This window comes from Oryctolagus cuniculus, chromosome 2, assembly GCF_964237555.1.
Source record: "Oryctolagus cuniculus chromosome 2, mOryCun1.1, whole genome shotgun sequence".
Lineage (NCBI taxonomy): Eukaryota > Metazoa > Chordata > Mammalia > Lagomorpha > Leporidae > Oryctolagus > Oryctolagus cuniculus.
The window spans coordinates 39,949,294-39,967,669 of NC_091433.1; the positions used below are offsets into that span (position 1 = coordinate 39,949,294).

The following is an 18,376-nucleotide window of genomic DNA, read 5'->3' on the forward strand; positions in this document are numbered from 1 at the left end:
TGCTTGGGCTCTGCACCCGCATGAGAGACCAGGAGGAAGCACCCGGCTCCTGGTTTCGGAGCAGTGCTGTGCGCCAGCAGTAGTGGCCATCTGAGGGGTGAACCAACGGAAGGAAGACCTTTCTCTTGCTCTCACTGTCTAACTCTGTCAAAAAAATTTTTAAAAAAGTGTGGTTATTTGGTTCAGCTTTTTGTGAAGAGCAAATTAAATTTATAATATACAACATAAAACCAAAATCCAACATCTAATTTTAGGTTTGATTCAAGTAAGAGCAACACAGCTGGGGGGGAGGGGGAGTCAGACTTTGTTTAAATATGTGATATTTTTAGGATCCTTGCAATATGGTTCAGGCCAATATGCAATGCTATGTTTTAAGTTGCAATGAAAATACTAGAAGATCCCAAAGGAATGAAGTGGTGAGCACAATTTCACCCCTGAAATCTTCACTGGGGATATAATTTTTCAGTGCAACATCTAATGTGCAAAACTAAAAACAAACAAGCTGAAACTGATCTAGTCTTCATTTATATTCCTTTGCTGTAACTACCAAAAGAACATATGGCCCATCACTTTGATTCTCTTGTGCCTGTTTTTCTGTTCCAAGAGCAGAAGGTATTCCCAGCTACATTAATATTTTAAAATCAAGTTTACATTTTGATACCTAGGTTTTATACAGGCCCTGTTTCATTTTTAAAGTATGCAGTATTGTCTGTTTATGTAGACTAGATATAATCCTTTAAAAATACTGAAAAAATTGTCAACTAAATACTACAAAATGAGCAGATGTTTTCTGGACATTTCTCTTGACACTGATATTTTTGTGTATTTTTTAAGACTGACACATGCAATTCTACCCTAGTCGCTTCTCTTCTGTTTGTTTGTATACAGACAAATAGTCATAAGAGTGTCTAATCAACATGACATGCTCCCTACCTGCTACGTCTGCTGCTGTTACCAGGCTAGTCTCCTAGGTATTTTCTGAAAGTAACAGGCTTATTGCTCATCTCCCGTGCTTTTTATTAAAAATATTCCACACCTTCCTTTGGCTTCTAGGTCTATGGGTGGGCACTAAAGCTGCAGAAGCTAACTGCAGCACATATCTGCTATTCTACATATAGAGATACCTTCTGCACAAGTATGTTTCTCACTACTCATTACCAACTATTTCTAATTTTTGTGCTTCAATGAAAATTTGGAGTTTTTTGGAAATGTCAAAATAACTACTAAATAATTCTTAAAAGGCATTTTTAATTCAGGGGTAAATACAAAACAGATCGTAATGTGTTTCATTCTAACAGACAAAGTTCTACCCACCTATTTTGCCCAGTATCTTCTGGAGCAAAGCTAACCGTTCGTTTCTTTTTCTTTCTTTTTCTTTTTCTTTTTTTTTTTTTTTTTTTCCCAATCTCACTTGTTCTCAGTTGTCCTTGGAAAGAACTCAGAATTGTTCCATCTTCAATCCTCAGATCATAGCTCAATTCTTGGTACTGAACAATTTCAACTCATTTGTACTGCCTAAGTGACAGTTTTTGCCACCTCCAATACATACTATATGCATCCTCTAGATTAAATTTCCTAAAACAGCATTTTATCATGTCACAATCTTGCGAACACCTTACTGTGCTTCTAGTTTATAGGCAAAAGCCTACACTCCTCTCCTTACACTGAAAGATTTCCAAGGCCTCAAAAATGGCATCCCATTTTAGTTACCAATTTGCTAGTTATCAACCTAACATGCTAAGGCTTCCAAATTTCTTTTTGCTGTCATCAGAAAAAATTCCCTTCAATTTCCATGTCCCATGGTTATAATTCCTCAGTGATATTCCTAGGAACCTCTTTTTTTCCCATTTCTTCAGTTGTATAAATCTTAGGTGTTCTCAATGTCAACTGAAATATTACAAACTCTATTTAAAAAATTCAGTTATTGGGTCATTTTCTTTTTTCTGAACTTACTCTAAACTTGTATATGACCATGTATTCAGGGAAGTTTCTATGCTGTTCCTCCAATGTTTCTCCTATTAAAGTATCCCTACTCCAAACAGATTATAAATTGATCTAGGCCACAAACATAGCCTATGTAATTTTTTATATTACCCATTATACTTATGTCAGTGCCAAAAACACACTAGATATGCAAAGACACAAAGTAGACTAGGGGTTGTCATTGCAGTGCAGCAGATTAAGCTACTACTAGCAACACAGGCATCCCATATAGGGATGTCAAAGTCCTGACCTACTCCGCATTCAATTCAGCTTCCTGCTATTGGGTCTGGGAAAGCAATGGAAGATTACCAAAACACTTGAGCCCCTGCCACCCATCTGGGAGACCCGGATGAAGTTCCAGGCTCCTGGTTCAGCCTGGTCCAGTCTCAGCCATTATGGCCACTGGGGAGAGACCCAGCAGATGGAAGATATATTCTCTCTCTTTTTTTTTTCTCTCTCTCTCACTTTGCAATTCAAATAAATAAAATAATTTTTTTAAAAAGTGGACGGGGATACACTTTAAAAACAAAGAAGGAACATTTTTAAAATGTAAAACGATTAACTGTACTATTACTACAGAGAAATGAATTATTCTAAAAGATATGAATAGGGTAAATCTACATACAGTGAAAAGGTTAAAGATAAAACATTTTATGATACATATTATAAGTTAAATGTACTAGATGATGATATTTAATTATCTTTGTTGATCTTTTTATAAAGGGAAAATGATCTATGAGCTTCAAACAGATTTTTGACTTATTGTCTTATAAAATCTTTTCTTGATATATCTGCAATGAGTTTAAAAGGAGACTTTGCCATCTATATGAGTTGGTATTTTTAAGCTTTTTAATAAGGCTATTACATTAAGAACTGAAAAACTCAGTCCGAATTTAGAATGGTAGATGGCAAAATGATCTCCAAGACTGCTGAAAATAAAACAGAAATGAATTACAGGTGCATATTAGGTTGAATGCAGTGTATCAAGGAGTAGTAAGTATAGGACAAGGGGTAGGAGATACATATATATATATAAAATATATAATTGCATATGACAAATGAGAAAACTTAAGAGATTTTAAATGACAGCTCTGAGATTTCATAGTCAAATCCTGGATCATCTGAACACCAGACCTATACTTTTACATTTACCATGACACATCTTCGGATAAAATATCCTTCATCATGCTAAGGCACTTAGCATGCATTGTTTCTCTTTGTCATTTAAGGCTGGATAGTATTTTATCTGATAGAGAACATAACGACTATAAATCTTGCTGCACACATCTTTATATAGATATATGTTCTAGTAGCATCATTAGATAATAGGGTTGCCCAAAGAAACTCAGTTAAAAAATTAGCTAAGAACCCTTGAAACATTTTCCCAAAGAAAACCCACAGTAGCCAACAAGTATTTTAAAAGGGGCTCAACATCAGCAACCACCACAAAAACACAAATAGGAATCACAATGAAAATATCACCTCAAGCGCCAGCGTTATGGCTCAATGGATTAAGCTGCCAAGCCATGGCCTGGGACACCTGCATGCCACATGTGCACAGGCTCTAATCCTGGCTGCTCCACTTCCAATCCAGTTACCTGCTAGTATGCCTGGGAAAGTAGCCGAGAATGGCCCAAGTGCTTGGGGTCCGTGTACTCTTATGGGAGACCTGAAAGAAGCTCCTAATTCCTGGCTTTGATCTGGCCCAGATCTGGCTCTTGCAGCCATTTGGGCAGTGAACTAACAGATGGAAGATGTGTGTGTGTGTGTGTGTGTGTGTGTGTGTGTATCCCTCTCTCTAACTCTGCCTTTCAAACAAATAAAGAAATATTTTTTAAAAAATCACCTCATTTCCTGTTAGGATAGATATTATCAAAAAAACAAGACATTAAAGGTATTAATGGGGATATAGATTGAAGTAAACTCTTATATGCCATTGGCAGGAATGTAAATTGTATTAGAGAATATAGTGTGGAGATTTCTCAAAAGTTAAAAACAGAATTACCATATTACCCAGAAATCCCTCTGTTGTATAAATATCCAAAAGAAATTAAATCAGCATCTGAAGTATCTGCACTCCCATGCACTTATGGTTTATAAATAGAATGAAATATTACTTGGATACAAAAAAAAGAATATATTGCCATTTGATACAACATGGATGAATTAGAGTACATCATGCTAAGTAAAATAAGTCAGAGACATAAAAAAAATACTGCATGATCTTATTTATATATGTGAAATCCTAAAAACAGAAAGTCAAAAGCATAGAAACAGAGTGTAGAATGGTGGCTATCAGGAGTGGGGAAGGGGAAGAAAGAAGTAGATAAAAGGACACAAAATTCCAGGAAAGTAGGACTATGAAGTGTAGAGATGTAATACACAGCATAAGGGCTATAATAATAATATATATTGAGTATTTTAAGTACAATTATCAAAAAATATAACTATAAAAGGTGATGGACAGATAATTTACTGGATTGCAGTAATCATTTCACTACATGTGTGAACACAATTTTATTATCTTCAGTATATCCAATATAAACTTTTTAAGAGATCTAAAAATATGGTGACTTAAGGCAGAAATATATTTCTCTCTCACATAATAATCTCAGTATAAACAGTACAGAAAAGACATTGTATCATGTCTGCCCAACCTCAAGAACTCAGATTGCTACTATCAAGCTGACCGGTCTTCCTCAGTATATTTTGTCTGGATCCTTCCGTTTTCTTTAGTGATAAAAATTCTGCATGATCTTATACACATTCCAGACAATGAGAGGGAAAAAGAGAGGAAGTGACAGTTTAGCCTTCTAACAATATAACACAGAACATGCACAAGTCACATCTACTCACATTTTATTGGCCAGAGCTTACCCAACGAGTCAAGGAAATAAAGCCATTGTTAGTCAGACATTTACTCAGCTAACAACAAAGATTATATTACTCTATTAGTCTATGCTTCTAGATGACTGCAGGTAAATAGCATTAGTCATTAGATACTTTCTTAACTGACTCTGAACTTCCTATTAAGGTAAACGTATTTAGTTCTTCTGAACACAGTAAACTAAGGCCACGCTCTTTCTTTCTTTTCTTCATCTTTTCTGAGTTGTAACCCATTATATTATGTTCATAATTTTTCCTTTATTGCTCTGCTTGCAGTGAGTTTTACAAGGGAGAGAGACAGAGAGACAGAGAGAGACAGAGAGAAAGAAACCAGCAGGGAACTATTTTGTCTTAGTTGATGTCAAGTAGCATAATTTCAATAATGTTAGTGACCTTCTAATGACAACACTTCTGGTATATTACAGGAAGTACCACAGAATAAACTCTGTGGATTTTCTACAAGCATTGTTTTATACTAATGACAACTCATAGTTTTCACTACATAGAGAGAAATAGTTGTTGACGTCAGTGTTTGTAGTGCATGGGTTGGTGTTTGATACACACCTATATTCCTTAATTGATGCCCTCCAAAAGCATCCATCAGCTCACTCAATTCTTGGATCTTAACTTTTTTTTTTTTTCTTTTTGACAGGCAAAGTTAGAGAGAGAGACAGAGAGAAAGGCCTTCCTTCCGTTGGTTCACCCCCCAAGCAGCCGACACGGCCGGCGCTGCGCCGATCCGAAGCCAGGAGCCAGGTGCTTCCACCTGGTCTCCCATGTGGGCCATCCTCCACTGCCTTCCTGGGCCACAGCAGAGAGCTGGACTGGAAGAGGAGCAACTGGGACAGAATCTGGCGCCCCAACCGGGACTAGAACCTGGGGTGCCAGCGCCGCAGGTGGAGGATTAGCCTAGTGAGCCACCGCGCCGGCCTGGATCTTAACTTTTGCCAATTTCCAGTAAAAAGGAAATCAGGCCACACGGTAAAATGGCAGATTTTGGGCTGGAGACAGAGAAAGTGCAGGATAAGCCACAAAGTAAGCCAGTGTTCAAATAATGAGGCTTATTTTACAATTACAGAAGTTAGCTGAAGTGGCCATTGTTTACCAAATTGGGAACCACTTAAGCACAAAAATTAAACTCTTAAGCCTTCTTTACACAGATAAAAATTAATAAAATAAAGGACAGATTTTACGAGAAATAGCATATTACATAGTTTGAAAGTAACTTCCCAGAAAATACTCATTAAGAACAAAGATGATGGAGCCGGTGTTGTAGCATAGCAGGTAAAGCCACTGCCTGCAGTGCTGGCATCCTATATGGGTCCTGGTTCAAGTCCTGGCTGGTCCACTTCCAATCCAGCTCTCTGCTATGGCCTGGGAAAGCAGTAGAAGATGGCTCAAGTCCTTGGGCCCCTGTACCCATATGTGAAAACCCAGAGGAAGCACCTGGCTCCCAGCTGCAGATCACCGCAGCTCTGGTCACTGCAGCCAATTGGAGAGTGAACCAACAGATGAAGACCTCTCTCTGCCTCTCCTTCTCTCTCTGGGTAACTCTGACTTTAAAATAAATAAATAAACTTAAAAAAAGAACAAAGATGAAAAGAGTTGCTTTACTGTGCAGGAGTACAGCATCCATCTCCTTAATCAAGTAATCAAAGCGACCACTGTCATTAATGGGACAATTTAAAATAATGCAGCACCTTATCAGACACACGGAAAAGTAGAAAGACAACTTCTTTGGTTTTCTGCCAAAATGCCCAATCTGAATGCAATCATGGAGAAATGTCAAACTGAGGGAACACTGTACAAAATGACCAGTCTGTAATCTTCACAGTGTCAAGACCGTAAAAGTCAAAGGAAAGCTGGGGAAGTTCCTGAACTGAAGAAGTCAAGAGACTTCAGTTTCTTAAAATTCATCAAAGAGGGGCAGGAGCCGTGATGTGGTGGGTAAGTCTGTGCTTGGTACACCTGTATCCTGCATCAGAGGGCACAGTTTGCGTCCTGGCTACTCTGCTTCTGATTCAGTTCCCTACCAACGCATACTCTAGGAGGCAGAAGTTGCTGTCTGAAGTACTTGAGTTCCTGACACTCATGTGGGAGATCCAGATGGAGTTTCAGATTTCTGGCTTCAGCTTGGCCTGGTCCCACCCAGTTACTGAAAGAATTTTGAGAGAACTAGTGGATGCAAACTCACTCTCTCACTCTCCCTTTTCCCCTCTCTCCCTCCCCCTGTACCACCTTTCAAGTGAATGGAGATAGGTAGGTAGGTAGGTAGGTAGGTAGGTAGGTAGATAGATAGACAGACAGATAAATAAATCATCTCAGAAAGGTAGTTAGTCTAGCTTCATGATGACTGCCTAAGGTTCACCTATGGTGGGCTGATTTTGTGCTCCCTAACCAGAAGACTCAGGAAAAACAATTTAATAATTAAAGCACTACCACAAAATACACATTATTTATCTAATAAGAAACATCAGAAAAGATAAAGTACTTCAACAATTTGGGCCAGCAACCAGACAAACCTCTTAACAGAGCTTCTATGTCTACTGCATAGGAAATTCTTCTCTTATCAGTATCATGGGCATTACTGAACAAAAGATGTTCTAAAGAAGTGGCTATTTTGGTGCAGTTGACTAAAAACCATGCAGAAAAAAATTTAATGAAAAATTTTAGCACTTTAGATGTATAAGTCTTAGTATTTATCTTAGGATAGCAACTCTCTGACATCTAAGGTTTTTCTAAATTATACATCTTCTAAATTCAACATTTATCATCTATGTGGGAATTGGAATATTACCCCAAATCTTTTGGAAAGAAAAAAAGGATACCCGGTTTAACTTTTTATTTACCACTATACCCCTGCCACATCTCAAAGGCAAAAGAGACTAAGAGATAGCAAAAAATGATTTATTTCCTCAACTTCACCTGTAAGTCATCTATATGACATTATAAACTACCAATATACATACAGATCTCATGAATCACCCTGAAGTATAAACCATTTTAATGATCCATCTGAATCTATGCTACAATTCAACTCTGGATTTTGGTAAACTTTTACACTAATATCTCAAGAGGAGCCTTAACAAAGATAGAGAATCTGGGCCTTTACTGTACACTTTGAATAGGACATATTGTAAGATGAGTTTTTTCCTATGTAGCATCACATCTGCAAAGGCCCAAATACATTACATAGAGCATAAAATCAAGCAATAATTTGAGTGGTATTTGAAATAGTAGCCTGCACAGTAGGATAAGACTGAAATAGTAAACTCTTGCTACATTTTTAATAGTATTCTAGTAATTGTTCTAGCAGAATACTATCATTATTGTTATATTTTCTGCATTATTTCCTCATTAGCTGTGCATAATACTGGACTATCAAACAGACTTAATTTCTCACATACATTTAATGGGTATCATTCATTTGGGTAACTAATTTGAAGGCTATTATTTGATTAAAAAATCAACTTTCTATTATTTTTGGAAGATAGTAAAGTAAAATAAAAACAAATCTCTATCATAAACATCTGACAGCTGGTGCCAATCTTGAGTATATTAGCAACATCTATTAGTCCATGTTTTTATTCTAAGGGGAAATGTTAAACTGTACAAAAGAGAATTACTATCAATTTTCTTAAACTGCCTTGACAATTCCAATCATTTACTTAACTCACCTTTTCCGCAAATTAATTTGTAGATTCAGTAGTTTGGTATGTGTCTTGTTCATCTGACTTAATTTACATAAATAACAACCTCTCTGATTTAGCCCTTTTGGAAATCTCTATTTTTGCACTGAAATTTTCCTTAAAATTAGTTATTACCTACCAAATTGTATGGTCTTAAAATTTTAATGACATTTCTTGAATGTTAATTGAAAATTCTTGTGAGAGACTCAAAATTTAAAGAATCTATTTTCAGAATGTGGTTTCCAGCATTGTATTTTCTTTTTTCTATATCATCCTGGAAATGGAATATTATTACTGTGGAGAATTCCTCTACTTGCTTTATAAGTAGTTAAATTTACGATGGCAATTTCAGTGTTAAATGGCAAAAATCAGAACAACTCAATTTAAGTCTTCAATGTTCATAGCCTATTATTAAACTACAAAATATCCTTTCTTCAGTTTAGAAATTGAAATCCTGAATCTCCAAATAAGCAATGACTCACAAACACATTCCTCCATTCTAAATTTTCTGTGGATTTTTTTTCTAAGTTTTCTATTCTATAATGTCATCTTTAATTATTCTGCTTAATTTGAAGAGTTTTTAAAGTTCATGGAAATTTTGCATTTTTTTTTCAAAAGATGTATTTTATTTGGAAAGCAGACTGATAGAAAGAGGGACAGAAAGCAAGAAAGAGATCCTCAATCAGTTGGTTCACTCTCCAAATGGCTGTGATGGTTGGTGCTGGGCCAGGTTAAAGGCTGCAGTTAGCAACTTCACCCGAGTCTCCCACATGGATAGCAGGGGTCCAGGTACTTCAGCCACCTTCAGCTGCCTTACCATTCACACTATCAGGAAGCTGAACTGGAGGTGAAACAGCCAGAACTTGAACCCGTGCTCTTATATGGAATGTTGGCATCACAGGCTGCTGCTTAACCCACAGTTCCACAACACTGGCCCCCTGTACTATCTTTTTTTTTTTAAGATTTATTTTATTTATATGAAAGACAAGAGTTATAGAGATGGAGGAAGAGACACAGAAAGAGAAAGATATTCCATCCACGGGTTCATTCGTCAAAAGGCTACAAGGGCCAGGGCCGGGCCAGGTTTAAGCCAGGAGCCTGGAATTCCATCCAGCACTCCCATATGAGTGGCAGAGACCAAGGTACTGGGGCCACAAATTTTTTGAAGTATGCTCTTAAAAATCTTACCTCAATTTCTGAAGCAGTAAAATGTATTTTACTCATGGTTCTGTAAGCAAATTAGCTTATGTGATCAGTTAATATTGAAGTACCACTAGTTAACAAAGAAATATTAGTACATTGATGACTTTTCTCTAGCACTTTAAGGTTTTATGCCAAGTACCACCAGATATACCTAGCAAGCCAGGGAAGAACAGCATGCTATACACATTGCCCATTTATTCTTTACATTTTCCCGCCTTTGATTTCCTTGATTGCTCTGCCTTTGAATTCTGTGTTCACTGAATGGTTTGCCTCAATCTTTGAATTCTGACCTTATTTGGTTGGAAGTCTCAACCCTTCACACTTTATTCTATCAAGTTACTTTCAGGCTTATTTTCTGCTTAAGTACCTTACTGAGTATTGAATACAAACAGCACCGATATATTTTTTGGTTATTATCTTTACTAGAACTGTTGCATTTCTGTTAGTGACTTGGTTTTGAATGATCTGCCCCAATCCCATATTTTATCTCAGAAACTAGTTTTCTATTTTGCAGAAAACCTACCCAGAAAAGCTGATACATTAAATTGCAAAAATAAAAATACTTCAAACATGATTGTGACTGTATTTGATAATTGAGAATACATGACCACTAGTACTGTCTAAATTATTTTCATTATTATTAAAGTCGCTTTAACTTTCACTTCCCATTCCTTCCATATATTTATTGAAAATTATAATATATAAGATTCTGTAGTATATAAATGTGTATTAAACACTAAGTCTACTTATTAGAAAACTTCGATAGGAAAAATAAATTATGTATATAAATACAAAAATTATTAATAAACACATGTAAAGTTGTGCATTAGGTAACAGAAATATAAAATTTTTGAGACGCAACTCTTCTATCAAAGAGAAACAGTATATACATATAAAACTGTATTCATAATAATGCAAAAAAACCTTACAACCTTCCAAACAACACAATGACAAATTTCTAACTAAATGTATGCCCTACTATGGTTTGATATATGAAGTACTTTCTGTGAATTTATTCCAGAATAGTGCCTTTACTATTTGCTAAATGAATCAACATGCCCTGTTCTAATCAAGAAACATCAACTGACAAGCAATTAAGGGCAGAACTTTATTCCTCCATATTTAGTATCAGAAGCTAAGATAGATAAATAAAGATGGATAATGTATAACCCTTTACTTCAGCAAGTTTAAAATATAAGTTAAAAGCAGAAAATTTTAGCTTGATTGCATAAGAAAAACACCACTATTTTGTTTTCATTACTTCAACAGTTTAAACTTTTCCATTGGAGGTAGAACCTGTATATCTGAGAAGACATTAAACTGTTAGAAAAGTTTGGTTTGTGGTTACACACTATCATCATTGGCCCAGTCATACAAAGTAGCATACAAAGGTTACCTAAATGAGGTCTTCCTAAAATTGGGTTTTCAGGTCCAGAGATTTCTTAACCGTGTTGGAGTAAAAGTACTAAATCAATTACTAAAAACTTAACTACGTAGACATTTTATTGTCCACAAGCCAATGGTGCGGCAAGATTTTCTAGTAACAGGGGTTAAAAGTAAGGATTTAAGGAGGAAAGAAAGCTGGTATTTAACATTTAACAAAATGTTAAGCTGTGCTCATTCCAGTGGTCACAGAGGCAGCAAAGAATTGCCAGAGCCATCAAACTTGTGGTGAGCGTACTGGAAGTTACAGTGGTTTAAAATGACTCACATTCCAGATTCCTTCGCTAAGAGAAAAAAAAAAAAAAAAAAAGACATTCAAAAATAACAACACAAAAAAGTACTGCAGGACAACATGGTTAAAAAAATTGGGACTACGAAAAATTTATTCACATAACTGTAATTATTAGTCATTGGTGTAATTATTCCCGTATTTGTACACTGTGATAAATATCAGCTCATGAATGTAGTGTTTTAAAAGAATTTAAGGCAGATGGTAAAGTTAAACCAAAGAAAAGTAGCTAGTTTCTGTAACGGATCCCTGATTAATTTTTAAAAATGCCAATATGCTAAAAGAAAAAATTAAGAAAAGATGAAATTATTTCCCAAAGAGATGTAGGTGGAATCTATTTTCAGCTTTTCAGACAGCAAATTGGTAAAACCAGAAGTTCAATATAAGGAAATGCTTTTTTTCATATTTAAGGAACACTTGATTAAAATAAAAAGAAATCTCCTATATGTACAAGTAGGTGTCCACCTACTGGACAGAACTATCAAATGGTTTAGGGGGAAACTATCACAAACATATTTTATGCTGTAGGTGGAATTCATTCCAACCAAATGAACATATTTTTTTTTAAAAAAAAATAGTATTACAATTCTAAAAGGTAACAGAACAACTGTGTGTATCTCACATCAAGGAGGGCTTAATAAGAATCATGCACGAAGACAGGAAGGAAAGGATGAAAGACGACAGGGAAGGAGGTACTGAATTCCATGTTTTCTTCCTAATCTCCACATTTTGCTTGTTTTTCAAGTAACATTTCAGGATACAATTTTCATGAGTTTTCCAAAGAATGATATTTGTGTCTTCCTCATCAAAGGGTATGAGCAAAAAAGCAAATACACTCATTTAAAAAGCCAAACTAGCCCTTGGTTGGTTTGATTTTTGTGAGAAAATGGTTGCTTCATGTCCTCTATCTGCACTTTGTCTACCAACCAGATCTCAGATCATAGAGGATTCATCTAAGGTAATGCACATAAAATTACTTTGGAAAGTAAATATCTCATGCTGATCAGTAAGATAATTTAGTCTTAACTGGCAATTTATACCAAATAGAACAGCAATCTTACTATCTACCTTAGCCTCAGTTCCGTCATTTCACAGTTAGCTTCTGACTCTTGCATGCAGCTTGGAAAATGAAAATAAAGGTAAGAGTTGATCTAGTCTAGGAATTCCTTTGTCATCTCCTGGACATGCCTCATTCCTATTTGAAGCCATTAATCAGGTAAGAACCAGTAGGCTACTAACCCCTGCTGAAGGCATAGATGCCCCAAATGGAAGGTCTGCTTGCTGTGCTGATGCCACTCTTAATGACCCAAACATCTGGAAAACAACATTTCACAGTGATGATCAGAACTTCACTGATAAGCAATAACTTACATGCTGTGCACTGTGCATTAGGAGCACAACAGGAGTAGTAAAGTGGTGTCCCTTAGAAGGTGCCACAGAGCTTAGTGCTTTCCTTTGAAGTAAAGACTTTTTTGTACCTCAGAGGGGTGCCTTCAGGTAACAGGCAATGAAGTCCACCAATATTTCAGTGAATTCCTTTAGTATCACAGGTAATAAGCCACTTTCAAACTCTGGTTCCTTCAATATTCTACTTCCAGCATGTTCATGTTATCTTTAAAAATTAATATTTAATATTAAATGTGTTTTGTAATCAAAAAAGGTATGTTAAATAACAGTCATGTACAGAGGCAGATTACTATCTTTTCTTAGACATTTTATATTTCATTGATTTTATTTGCCTACCTGTTCTCCTCATCCCCATCTTACATACCACCAGTAAACACAAGCAGATATCTTTAAAATAAGTATAGCAATTATTTATCTGTACTTTCTAGTGTTCCTAAAATCATCATATATTAATGAAATGAATCCAAGAAGAAAATATGCATTTGGTAGAACCAGCTAAATCCCACACTTATAAATACTCCCCCATGTTTCTTCCTCCCAATATGATTATTATTTTCATTCTCTCTTGCTAGGACTTTAAACATTTTACTTTGTAGGCCTGACCCTAAATCTCAAAGTGTGGTCCTATTATATTACAGAACAGCTAAGCTGTTCCCTAGGGTTTAGCTTCTGTCAAAAAGCAATTTTACCATTCCCTCTTCCTCATGTCTATCAGACCTGACACCAAAGTAGCACTTCACTCTTCTACAAGGCAGGGATACTCGCTCACATTTTAATTCTTGTTTTCACCAACTAATTTCTGTTTCACAATGTTGCTTTTTTTTCTTCCTGAGGAGAAATAACTGACAAACTGGAAAGCAAGCTAGATAAGGTTGTCATCTCTCAAATATTATCAAGAGACAGAAGCTATCCAGATATGACAAAGAGGACAACTGTACAATCAAGCACAAACTAATGGTAATGGGGCAAAAAAGTTGTAATTTCAGGCAAAAGAGAAGGTATTCCAAGAAACAAGGAACAGTTCAGAATGAGGACAGAAAATAAAATTCTCTTGTTTTTATTAAGCTTATTCAGGACATGAACAAAGTGCTTGAAACACAAACAGCACTCAAAAGTTATTGTTGACTCACTCCAGCTACAAACACATATATACATGCTCTTTAAAAAAAAAAAAAAGGATCTGTGATAACTAAAAGGCAGTTTGTAGAAGTGAAGTTGACACTTTGAGAAGCAGTTATTGGAACAACCCTTGTCTTGATTGTTGAGGAACAGTTTATTTTTAATATAAACTATTTATAGAATGTTATAAAGTTAATTGAAAATAGATCTCAGTAAAAAATAAGATTGGAAATAAGAGAAGGGAAGGTAGAGGGGTGGGAGTATGGGTGGAAGGGCAGGCATGGTAGAAAGAATCACCACGTTCCTAAAGTTGTAATTATGAATATATGAAATTTGTAACTGTAAAGCTGTATAGTTCTGCATATATTTCTAGGGACTTACTTCTCAGGATACAGTTTAAAAACTTGCCATGTGACCCCAGATCCCCTTGGGCTGGGTGGTAAAAATAACATCTGAAGTTTTAAAGCAATCATATGGATAGAACTGAGTGGTAATAATAATAGATAGAATTAAAAATGAGTGAATGTTCTGACATGGGAAGCAGTCCACACAGCAAGCTCATAGAATGAAAATCACTTTAAATAGCACTCGGACCTCAGAATCAGCCTTTAAAGAATTCTGATCTGGCTGAAAAATCTACAAAAGTATTTCAGGCATGGAAAATCAAGACAGTGGCAAAAAATGTCCTACATGAAGGACCTTTGTGGGTGATACCTCATGGAAAGAAGTGGTCATCAAAGAAGGAGGTACTTTTCTCTGAAGGGAGGAGGGAACTTACACTTTGCTTATGGCATTGTCTAACTACTGAGGGAATTTGTGGATTCAAAAGGCTTCCATAGCCTAGGCAGCTCTGGTCAAGAGCATCGGGTGATCACTGATACCATATATAAAGAGTGTTAATTGTAAAATTAACAACAAGTCACTGTGCCCTAATTTCCCATGGAGGACCTCTGTCCTCAAGGATATATATACATATATATATATATATATATATATATATATATATATAAATAGATATTTTGACAGGTAGAGTTAGTGAGAGACAGACAGAAAGGCCTTCCCTCCGTTGGTTCACCCCCCAAATAGCTACTACAGCCGGAGCTACGCCGAAGCCAGGAGCCAAGTGCTTCCTCAAGGTCTCCCTCGCGGATGCAGGCACCCAAACACTTGGGCCATCCTCCACTACCTTCCCGGGCCACAACAGAGAGCTGGACTGGAAGAGGAGCAGCCGGGACCAGAACCCGGTGCCCATATGGGATTCCGGCACCGCAGGCAGAGGATTAGCCAAGTGAGCACGGCGCCAGCCCCTCAAAGACTTATATTTTCACCATGTCTAAGTTCTCCCAAAAGATTTATCATTCTTTGGTGCTTAGTGAAAGTTAATTAAGTTTCTAAAAAAAAAGTGAAATTAACTTAAAGATGTAACAGCCCATCTTGACTGTTGAGTAACAGTTTGTTGTTGTTGTGCAAATTGTTGAACTCTTTACTTAGTAGAGAGCTGGTCTTCTGTGTACATCAAATATGGATCTTAGTGGAGAATGGGACTGGGAATGGGAGAGGGAAGAAAAGGAGGGGTGGGAGAATGGGTGGGAGGGCAGGTATGGTAGGAAGAACCACTATATTCCTAAAGTTGTACTTATGAAATGCATTAAGTTTGTATTTCTTAAATAAAAGGTTTCTTAGGGGAAAAATAATAATGCAAAAAAAATTTTTAAATAAAATTTTTCTCATCAAACTAAAAAAAGAGAAAATGGATAAAAAAGAGAAATATATCAAAAAATTAAGTGGTTATTTCTAATTTTTAGCAATTATTTTTAAATTTTAGCAATTCTTTCCTCTTTCCACATTTTCCCAATGTTTCCTAATGTATCTACTCTGTGATTTTTTATTATAAGGAAAAATTATACAAATGAATAATGGCCAGCATCATGAATGGTAGTAAATTTGCCTAGGCACTGATACCTCTAACCCACAACATGGCCAGTTGAGTCTAGCTCCAGAAACAATGGAGGTACGTGGAGGGAACTAATTCAGCAAACGTAGGCCTGCACTAAAGAGAATAGGGAATCAACCCTGAAGCTTTATATTACTTTGGACTGTGTGAGCAGAAAAGCAAAGCTAGCCTTACCTTCCACTCCATGTTTTCATAATCAAAAGGATTTGGTCTCTGTTCTAGTGATACACTAGCTTCTAGAAGACTGGTCAGGCAACTGGCTGTCAACTAACACGGATTTGTGTACAGCCAAACACCTTTTGCCTGCCCCAACACAAACAATGCTGCTCTACAGCAAATGAAACACTTAGAACTAATGATGCTTTATTTATTCAGTCCCTAAATATTTTTGAGGGTTTTGAGTGCCTACTCACCGCTTATGAAAAGACATTTTTTACTCTGGATATACCAAAAAAAAAAAAAAAAAGAGGGAGACAAATAAGACAAGGACATGTGTCTCTTCTTTTATAGATCTTACATTATCCTAACATGCAAACAGCATAAAGAAAAATAAAGCAGAAGGATGCTATTTTTCTTTTTTTAAGGTTTATTTTCAATTATTTGAAAGACAGAGTTACACAAAGAGAGGGAGAAAAAGAAAGAGAGCTCCCATCTGCTTCTTCACTTTCCAAATGGTTGCAATAGCCAGAGCTAGGCCAATCCAAAGCCAGGAGCTAGGAGCTTGTTCCAGGTCTCCCAAATGGGTTCAGGGGCCCAAGGACCTGAGCCAGCTTCTGCTACTTTCCCAGGCACATTAGCAGGGAGCTGGATTGGAAGTGAAGCAGCCAGGATTTGAACTGGCACTCTTATGGGATGCCAGGGCTGCAGACGGTGGGTAATCCCCTACACCACAGTGCCTGCTCTGGATACTACTTTGATTAGAATAGTTAGTAAAGGCTTCTTAGCCAACCTGACAAATAGATTTAAAAAAGAGTGAACCATGTGGACATCAGGGTCAAGATCATACCAAACAGAGGGACTCAGATAGTGTTCTCAACATGCTGAATAACAATGCAGAAGAGCAAGTAAGGGTAGAGTAGCTAGATAACACAATTCCTTTGGGACACAATGAGAATTTTGAATTTGGACATGACAGGGAGTCACTGTGTAGGATTTTATACAGATGGTAGTAATATAGTAACACTTTAAATGGATATTTCTGGCCATGTGTGAAGCATAACTAAAATGGTAGAGGACTGGATGCAAAGGATTGAAGGTATGAAAAAGAGTGCAGGCCAGAGATGATGGCGGCTTGAATGAAAATGGGGGACAAGGGAAATGGAAAAAACATGTCAGCTTCAGAATAAAATTTGTAAGTTGTAGAGCCAACAGTTTAGCTGATGTGAGATGTGAAACAAAAAAGAGATAATAAAGGTGATACCACATTTTTTTTTTACCTATGCATTTAATGTTACAATTTACTTGAAAGGGAACATTGCAAGAGAAAGATTTGGCAGTGGAAATTAAGAATTCAAGTTTGGATTTGTTAGATTTAGGTGTACAGGTAGAAATGAATCTGCAATCCAAGCCAGGTACAGAAAATGAGGAGCTGCCGCCAATGTAGAGATATTAATTAAAAAATAATGTATGGAGATGAACATATTGAAAAAGGAAAGTAGTCCATGGTCTGAGTCCTGGGACTTCAACATTTAGATGTTGAATAAAGATGGTCATAATAAAGATGGTCTAACAAAGAGGATTGCAAGGGTGTAGCAATGAAATGGGGGGAAGGAGGATTAGAAGAAAGATGCCCCAAAGTCAACTAAACAAATCCTCTAAGAGGATGTACTTTAAACAACACGACTGTCTAAAATTTCCATGTCTTATCTCTAGCCCTGGCTATTAGACATGACTTTAGATCACATTTAAGTTGTCCACATTCTTTTGAAATTTCTGTAGTAGACTAGTGAGCATGATGCCACTTTATTAGTGGATAGTTTGTTTAGGCTTTAGTCCATTCTTGCTTCTTCCCCTTCTCTTCCAGCTGATGTCATAGGGAATGATAGTGAATTGAGCTCAACTTTTTTTTATTTTTATTTATTTATTTATTTTGACAGGCAGAGTGGACAGTGAGAGAGACAGAAAGAAAGGTCTTCCGTTTGCCGTTGGTTCACCCTCCAATGGCTGCCGCGGCCGGTGCGCTGTGGCTGGCGCACTGCGCTGATCCGATGGCAGGAGCCAGGTACTTATCCTGGTCTCCCATGAGGTGCAGGGCCCAACTACTTGGGCCATCCTCCACTGCACTCCCTGGAGAGCTGGCCTGGAAGAGGGGCAACCGGGACAGAATCTGGTGCCCCAACCGGGACTAGAACCTGGTATGCTGGCGCCGCAAGGTGGAGGATTAGCCTAGTGAGCCACAGCACC

General features: G+C 36.8%; 1 protein-coding gene across 7 annotated transcripts in view; it reads right to left on the bottom strand.

Moving 5' to 3' along the window:
* The window catches only part of COX7B2 (cytochrome c oxidase subunit 7B2), a 154,748-nt gene that overhangs the window by 120,444 nt on the left and 15,928 nt on the right, over positions 1 to 18,376 (bottom strand). The gene's annotated exons all lie outside the window — the stretch shown is intronic.